Here is a 7,868-nt window from a genome sequence, read left to right on the forward strand (position 1 = left end):
TATGAAAAACGTTTATTCAAAATAATTGTGAAGCACATATTATGAAACACATACTGCACCAAAGTCAATTTACTTAATGTTGCTTTATATCCCATACTTTAATATTCTGTGATAATTAAATGTGGCTGCTCAGTTGCTTAGAGCATGGTGCTTATAACTCCAAGGACGCAGGTTTGGTCCCCCTAAGGGACGGCTGCATATTCCTGCATAGCAGGGGGCTGGATCAGCCTCGGGTTCCATGAATCTACATCCAGCTGCTCCTCGCTCTTCTCCTTAAGTCTGATACTCAGGAGGTTTGACATCATAAGGCTTGGGCGTTCTTGTTCTTCCTCCAGTTTTAAGGAGGGAAATTAACTACAGCCATAGTTTATGCAAATGATTTCAAGCATATTAGGTTAATGTTATTATTATATACTTATCGTTACAAGCTTTATAAAAGGTTTTACAAAACAGATTTGTAATTTTAAATAATACCACAAAAGCCCAGCGCCTGCCCCGCTCTCTGCCAAGCAGTGGCCAGAGCGCATGGGGTCACAGGCACACATACAGGGTCTGTGTCCCTTTGGAGACCCTCATGCTTGAAGAAATAGGGTTTGGAGGGGGTCCGCATCTCACAGCATGGCCCGAAACATTGCAGGCCGGCCTTCCTTCTCCCTCACCAAGATGGAGGCAAACGTTGGTCCTCACCATGATAAGTTCCTTCTCTGTAGGATCCATGATGTTGGTTTGTCTTTGCCCAAGAAGAGGAGTCTCCCGAGGGGGAAGGAGAAGGGCAGCTCTCCTCCTCCTCCCTGCCATCCTGCTGGTCCCCAGCCCTGCTTGAACCAGGGGGGCTTTCCTGAAGGCCCCCTTCACTGCTGCCCTAGGCTGAAGGTGGGTCCTAGTCAGGCATTTCCCGTCCAGGGGTCACTGTGGGCATCCCAGGGGAGGGCGAGGCAGGGGCCACCCCCCTTTCCCGGCTTCCCAGCACTTTCTGAATGCTGGAGCCGCAGGATCAGACCCCTCCACAGGTCGCCCCAAACCTCCTCAGCCTGGACTGCTGCTAAATTCAGGGGGATTCCAGGTCCCCCCCCCAGGACTCAGGAGAAAGGTCCATCTCCCAGAAAGGAGAACCCCTTTCCTAGGCTTCCCTCTCAAGTCCAGAGGCGCCCAAAGGGCTGCTGGCCAGAAAAGAGGCTGGGGGGAAAATCAGAGCCGAGAGGAGGGGGAGAGAGAGAGAGAGCGCAAAAGCCTCTTATGGAAACGGAAGGGAGCTTGAAAAGGGGGATCCAAGAAACAAAGGCAAAGGAAGAACAAAAGAAAGAAAACTCCCTTCCAAGATGGCGTTCCTGCCTTTTCCTTTTGCTGTGCCCAGAGCAGGCAAGTGGCAAAGGCAGGAACTGGAAGAGGAGCAAAGGGCTCACCCCCCCTTCCTGCCAGGGGTGAGATGGGCAGAGGCAAACCCATAGCATGGACCCCCATTTTCCCCTCCAGGAGAAGTCCCCTCCTCCCTCCTCCTTCTTCTTCCCAGAAGCCCCTTGCCCCCCTGCAGCCACCCTGGCAACATTCCCAGTCTCTGGTCACACCTGGGGGGGGGGGTCTTGTTGAGGACCCTCCATGGCTTTATGTGGTAATAATATAAAACAGCCCTGCTCCTCAGCCAGCCAGACTCATTTGCATAAGGCAGCCCAGGAATCCCATCTGGAACAGCCCCAAAGTTTATGTTTTTTAATCCATATCCAAATCAAAATCCTAGTCTTTATTTGTTCCTAGTGTTTAGGGGTATCCCCCCTATTTCTATAGCACCTACAAAACGGATTAGTGGAGGATTTGCTCAAAAAGCAAAGTATAAATCCCTCAATTGAAATTAAGATATTGTGCTCAATTCATTCCTAGCTGACCATTCAAATACACTTCGTAGCAAAGTAGCTACACATAATCCAGGTGATCAACTCATCATCCAAACACCGCACTATCTTATCATATGAAAGACAATGTCGTTATTAGATGCACCTCCTGGCAAATAGAAGGGGAAGAAATGGAGGCAGTGAGAGATTTTACTTTCTTGGGCTCCATGATCACTGCAGATGGTGACAGCAGCTGTGAAATTAAAAGACGCCTGCTCCTTGGGAGAAAGGCGATGGCAAACCTAGGCAGCATCTTAAAGAGCAGAGACATCACCTTGCCAACAAAGGTACGTATAGTTCAAGCCATGGTTTTCCCAGTTGTGATGTATGGAAGTGAAAGCTTGACCATCAAGAAGGCTGATCACCAAATAATTGATGCTTTTGAATTATGGTGCTGGAGGAGACTCTTGAGAGTCCCGTGGACTGCAAGAAGATCAAACCTCTCCATTCTGAAGGAAATCAGCCCTGAGTGCTCACTGGAAGGACAGATCCTGAAGCTGAGACTCCAATACTTTGGCCACCTCATGAGAAGAGAAGACTCCCTGGAAAAGACCCTGATGTTGGGAAAGATGGAGGGCACAAGGAGAAGGGGATGACAGAGGACGAGATGGTTGGACAGCATTCTCGAAGCTACGAACATGAATTTGACTAAACTGCGGGAGGCAGTGGAAGACAGGAGTGCCTGGCGTGCTCTGGTCCAGGGGGTCACGAAGAGTCGGACACAACTAAACGACTAAACAACAACAACAATTCTCCTTCCCCTTTTTAAAAACAACAGGGAAGCTACTTCAACCACCTCCAAAGAGGGGAGCAACAAACCTAAGTGAAGTCACTGGAGAACAAAATTAAGACATTCCCAGGTTGGGCTCAGTTTCAGAAGGCTCAAGAGTTTTCATTGAAGGCAACCAATGAATGTCCCATCTGCTCTTGTGGAGAAGATAACACCCTCAAATATGGCCACACCACTAGTGCCACATCTATTTTCCATTTCCTTACTGCTGAAATGATAAAGTTCATTCATGGTCACCAAGTTATTTTCTAAATGGTTTCCATACATGTGGGAAAGTCAACATTAGTCACCAATTAATTTTTTATTCTGGTTTTTATTGCCAGCTGGGTGAACACTTGGAAATTGCAGCAACTTGTTCATTGCCTGGATACCCTGTTAAGATGTGAAGTTTTAATTATTCCTGATCAAGGTGATTGCTTTGCTAACTTATTGCCCTGAAGTAGCTCAATAAAGCCAATACACAGACAAAATATTTGCCAAAGTCAACACTGTTTGGCAGTGCTGCAGCAAGAGCACATTAGCAGATTGAAATTGTTGATAAGAGACGGGTGTTAGCAACTGTGCACTTGCCTAAAGTAAAGTCAAAAGCCCCTAATTCCCATGGATAATTGCTCACACAAGCAATCTGCATGAGCATGGCCCTTTAAAGGGATAGAATGGCATAAGGGGATCTCTGGGGGTACTTGGCATGGTGAGAGAATCTATTATTTTGCCTCTCTTCTAAATTGCATACTTGTAATTTCCTGACGATTTCATAGCCTGTGCTCTGGTAGTGCAAATGGGTGCAAGGAAGCAAGCTGCCCTCTTCCTGACACAGACTGCCCTGGGAATGAGGCTTCCAGGAAAACAGCTGAAGCAGCCGAGCCACCACTCCAAGCAGTCAGATGCCATCAAGCAAGCAAGATCAAGGCGGGGTGGGGAACCTCTGGCTCGGGGGCTTTTGCCCCCTGGGGCAGTCACTGAGTTTGCTGCCCCCTCACTGTTCCTCATCCGGAGCCCCCACTTCCCAAGGGGTGGGAAGGAACTCAGTTCGTGTCACCTCAGATTCCACCTCTTCTTCGCTCTATTTAATGCCTCATCATGTAGTTTGTTCCCCTTGCTTCAACCACAGACAGAGCTCAAGCCATAATGCTGCTCAAGTACGGTGGATTTGGGTCAGGCAGAGGCAAACTCTGGACCTCCAGATGTTTTGGGACTACAACTCCCATCATCCCTGACCACTGGTCCTGTTAGCTAGGGAAAATGGGAATTGTAGTCCCAAACATCTGGAGGGCCGGAGTTTGCCTCTGCCTGAATTAGGTAGAGTCATAGGAGCTGGGCCCCACCCCCCAGGAGTGGAGGAAGGGGGGTGCGGTGGGGTTGGGCTGCTCCAGGTGTCTTTGCTGAGGGGGGTGACATTTGGTGTGTCGCCTGCCTGTGACTCGCAAGTCTACCCCGAGCCATCAGGGCAAGGGGGGAGCTGCGTTGCTTTGCCGGCAGCATTCCCCCTCCCCCCTTCGTCATCAGCGGCTTGCTCCGCCCCCGTGGGCAGCCCACCCCTCCCCTGGCTACACCCAAGCAGCTATCCCGCACCTGGGAGGGCACCCTCTGTGCCCCTCCCCCTCCCTTGGGAGCGCGCCCAGCCTGGGCAGTGTGGGCATATGCTCCGCCACTGCCACCCCCACCTGCAACAAGCCCCATTGGGTCTTTTTACGGCCCACCGCAGGTGCAGACAAGCCCAAGCACAGGAAGGTCTGGCGAAGCCCGTTGCAGCGAGGCCTGGCCCCTCAAGGTTGGGGGGGGGGGGGCTCAGCCTCTTCCCATTTGGAGGGGTTGAGGTTCCCTCAATGGGAGTTGGCGCCAATGGGTGGTGTGGTCAGATGAGGGCTGCCATTTTAAACTTCCCCAAGTTTAAGTGCTTCACACAAAAAATCCCTGAATTGTAGCAAGTGATGCAGGAGCCCATCAGAAGGGATTTGTCTTTCTGTTCTTCTAAGTCCCACTAGACCCTTTTCAGCCTGAAACAACCAGCGGCACCAATATAAAATGGGGGACACTTGGCTTACCAGCAGGACATGTTAAAAGGATCTAGAAGTCTTTGTAGACCACAATATGAGTCACCAATGCGATGCTGCAGCAAAAAGAAAAAAAGGGGGGGAGCTAATGCTATTCTTGGCTGCATCGACAGAAGTTTAGTCTCCAGATCCAGTACTGCTCTATTTTGCCTCAGTCAGGCCACACCTGGAATACTGGGTCCAATTCTGGGCACCACAATTTAAGAAGGATGTTGACAAGCTGGAGTGTGTGCATAAAAACTCTCCTGGCAAAAGCTTAATCACTGGACAGAATTTGCATGAAATATATGATGGCAGCACTCTGGATTGATTGCTAGTTCATGGATAGTTCATAGCTACATAGGACTGGAAAGGATGTAAAGGCCACATAATTTTGCAAACTGGGTGAACCAAATGCCCTGAATCATAGAATGATAGATGACCACAAGGGCCATCGAGTCCAACCCCCTGCCAAGCAGGAAACATTTCCCTGCGCTCGACATTTCTGTTTAGGTCTGGCACCTCTTGAAAGCCGTCTCTCAGGTTCTGGCTGTTTGCTCATGACCATAAAACATTAATGTTAAATCCTTGGGACAAAGCTTATGGGGGTGGGTGTCAAAAAGAATTACCAGAGAAGGTGGTGGTGGCCCCAGTTCAGAGAAAAGGGCTCTGAATTCCCAGTGGTATTTCTTAAAGTTAGCCAGATCTAAAGAAATCTAAAGCAGATATTTCATTACTTTCCTTTCTCAAAATAAAACTTGGAGACCCTCCCCCCTCTTTGTAACTCAAAGACATTCCCTTCCCATGCAATGAGCTATGGGTTCCCTACTCTCTCTGGACAACTGGGCGGTCACAGTTCACTCATTTCATGTCAGCTCTTGATTAGTAACATTTGGCTGCCAAATTGTGGGTTATAAATTAGATCCTGATGCTTTCTCAAAATAACATTTTTTCTAGCTAAAACATTTTTAAATTCCTGATGAATGAACTACATAAAGATTAATTAAGGAATTTTGCTGTGTGGTTATTTTTACAAGCGGCACTAAGGACACCTTTTAAGATTTTCTATTTTTAGAAGTGTAATCATTTGCAGTTGTTATTCATTGCTTCCAAGGATCCGGGCAGCTTCCTGTGTGAATAATATGAATCTGCCAGAAGGACAGCACATTTTCACATAACTCAAATTGCAGTACTTTAAGCCTAGGAAAATGAAATGTTATCCCCTCATTTAGCCTGTCATTTGCAGCAGTCCTTTGCAACTGACTGGCATGATATGCTTAGTCAAAAACCTATTCGGCACCTATTTGTTAGTTCCCGTGATGCCATTAGTGACACAATTGACCCCCAATGCCTCCTCCATTTTGAGACTTGTCCTCCTTCTTCTTCACAGTTCTTAGGCAATAAGCCTAATATGGGAACAGTAATCTTGCCATATTTTAACTATCTTCACTCAGGAACACTATCTGGTTTACAATTTTGCTGCTTTCACCTTCTCCCACATTATTTCAATTTATTTCTCTTTTAGAAATAGGTTATAAGTTTGTGGGTGCCACTAAATTTCTGGGTGCCAGATACTTCCCTAAAATTTATGGTGAACCACTGGTTTGACTCAATATATTAAATATATTACTAATGCCTGTGCGGAGTAAATAAAACCCTATTAACAGCCTCTGACTTTTGCATTCTTTTTAAAGTAACCGTTTCATTTTACGAAAGCCCAGATGCAGGGGCGTAGGAAGGGGATGCCGGGTGTGTGGTCTGCCCCGGGTGTCATCCTTGAGGGGGGTGACAAAAGGGCACACCGTGAGGGGCAGCACTTACCACAGGGCCTGGCCTGCAGCACGTCCGAGCCACACATCTCTCCTGGGAGTGACGCAGTGGCTCAGGGCGCTGTGCTGCTAAAAACGGCAGCGTGGGGCTTGCATCCACCAGGCGGATTCCATGGGCGGCTCGCTGCCCCTCCCCTGCTGCTCCGGGTGCCAGAGCAGCTAGCTACACCCCTGCCTAGATGACAATTTTCAGTTGGAGGCTGAGGCGTTAACTCCAGTTGCCTCAAATCTCCAGGGCCTGAAGAGCTGCCTCCAAGGGTTCTAAAGGAGCCTGAGGATGTAATTTCAGAGCCTTTGTCTATAATCTTTGAGAATTCTTGGAAACAGGTGAGGTCCCTAGATACTGGAGGCAGGCATATGTTGTCCCCATCTTCAAAAATGGGAAAAATGAAGACCCAGTTAACTACCAGCCAGTGATCTTGACATTGCTAGGTCCTAGAACAGATAATTCAACAGTCGGTTTGTGAGCATTTAGAAAAGGATGCTGTGATTACTAAGACCCAGCATGGGTTTCTCAGAAATAAGTCATGCCAGACCAATCCGATTTCTTCTTTTGATGGAATTACACACTTGGTGGATCAGGGAAATGCTGTGGACATAGTGCATCTTTATGTCAGTAAGGCATCTGACAAAGTCCTCCATGATAATCTTGTGAGGAAGCTGGTAAAATGTGGGTTGAATGAGGTGACTGCTAGGTGGATTTGTAGCTGGTTGGAGGACCGAACCCAAAGAGTACTCATTACTGGTTCCTCATCATCCTGGAAAAAGGGTGACAAGTGGGGTGGCACAGGGTTCTGTCCTGGGCCCATTTTTGTTCAATGACTTTTTAAATTACTTGGATGAAGGAATTGAGGGGGTGCTCATCAAATCTGCGGATGACACCAAACTGGGAGGGGGAGCTAATGCCACAGAAGACAGAATCGGGATTCAAGGTGACCTTAACAGATCGGAGAACGGGGCCCAAGCTAACAAAATGAATTTCAATAGGGACAAATGTAAGGTTCTCCACTTAGGCAGGAAGAACCAGATGCACAAATATAGGATGGGGGGCACCTGGCTTACTAGCAGTACATGTGAAAAGGATCTAGAGGTCTTGGTAGACCACAAATTTAACATGAGTCAACAGTGTGATGCAGCAGCAAAAAAAGCTAACGCTATTCTAGGTTGCATCAACAAAAGTAGTGTCCAGATCAAGGGAAGAAATAGTCCCCACCTGGAATACTGTACCCAATTCTGGGCACCACAATCTAAGAAGGATGTTGACAAGCTGCAACGTGTGCAGAGGAGGGCAACCTAGATGATCACTGCTCTGGAAACTAAGCCTTATGAG

This window comes from Podarcis vaucheri (genome assembly GCF_965113315.1).
Source record: "Podarcis vaucheri genome assembly, chromosome: 1".
Classification (NCBI taxonomy): domain Eukaryota; kingdom Metazoa; phylum Chordata; class Lepidosauria; order Squamata; family Lacertidae; genus Podarcis; species Podarcis vaucheri.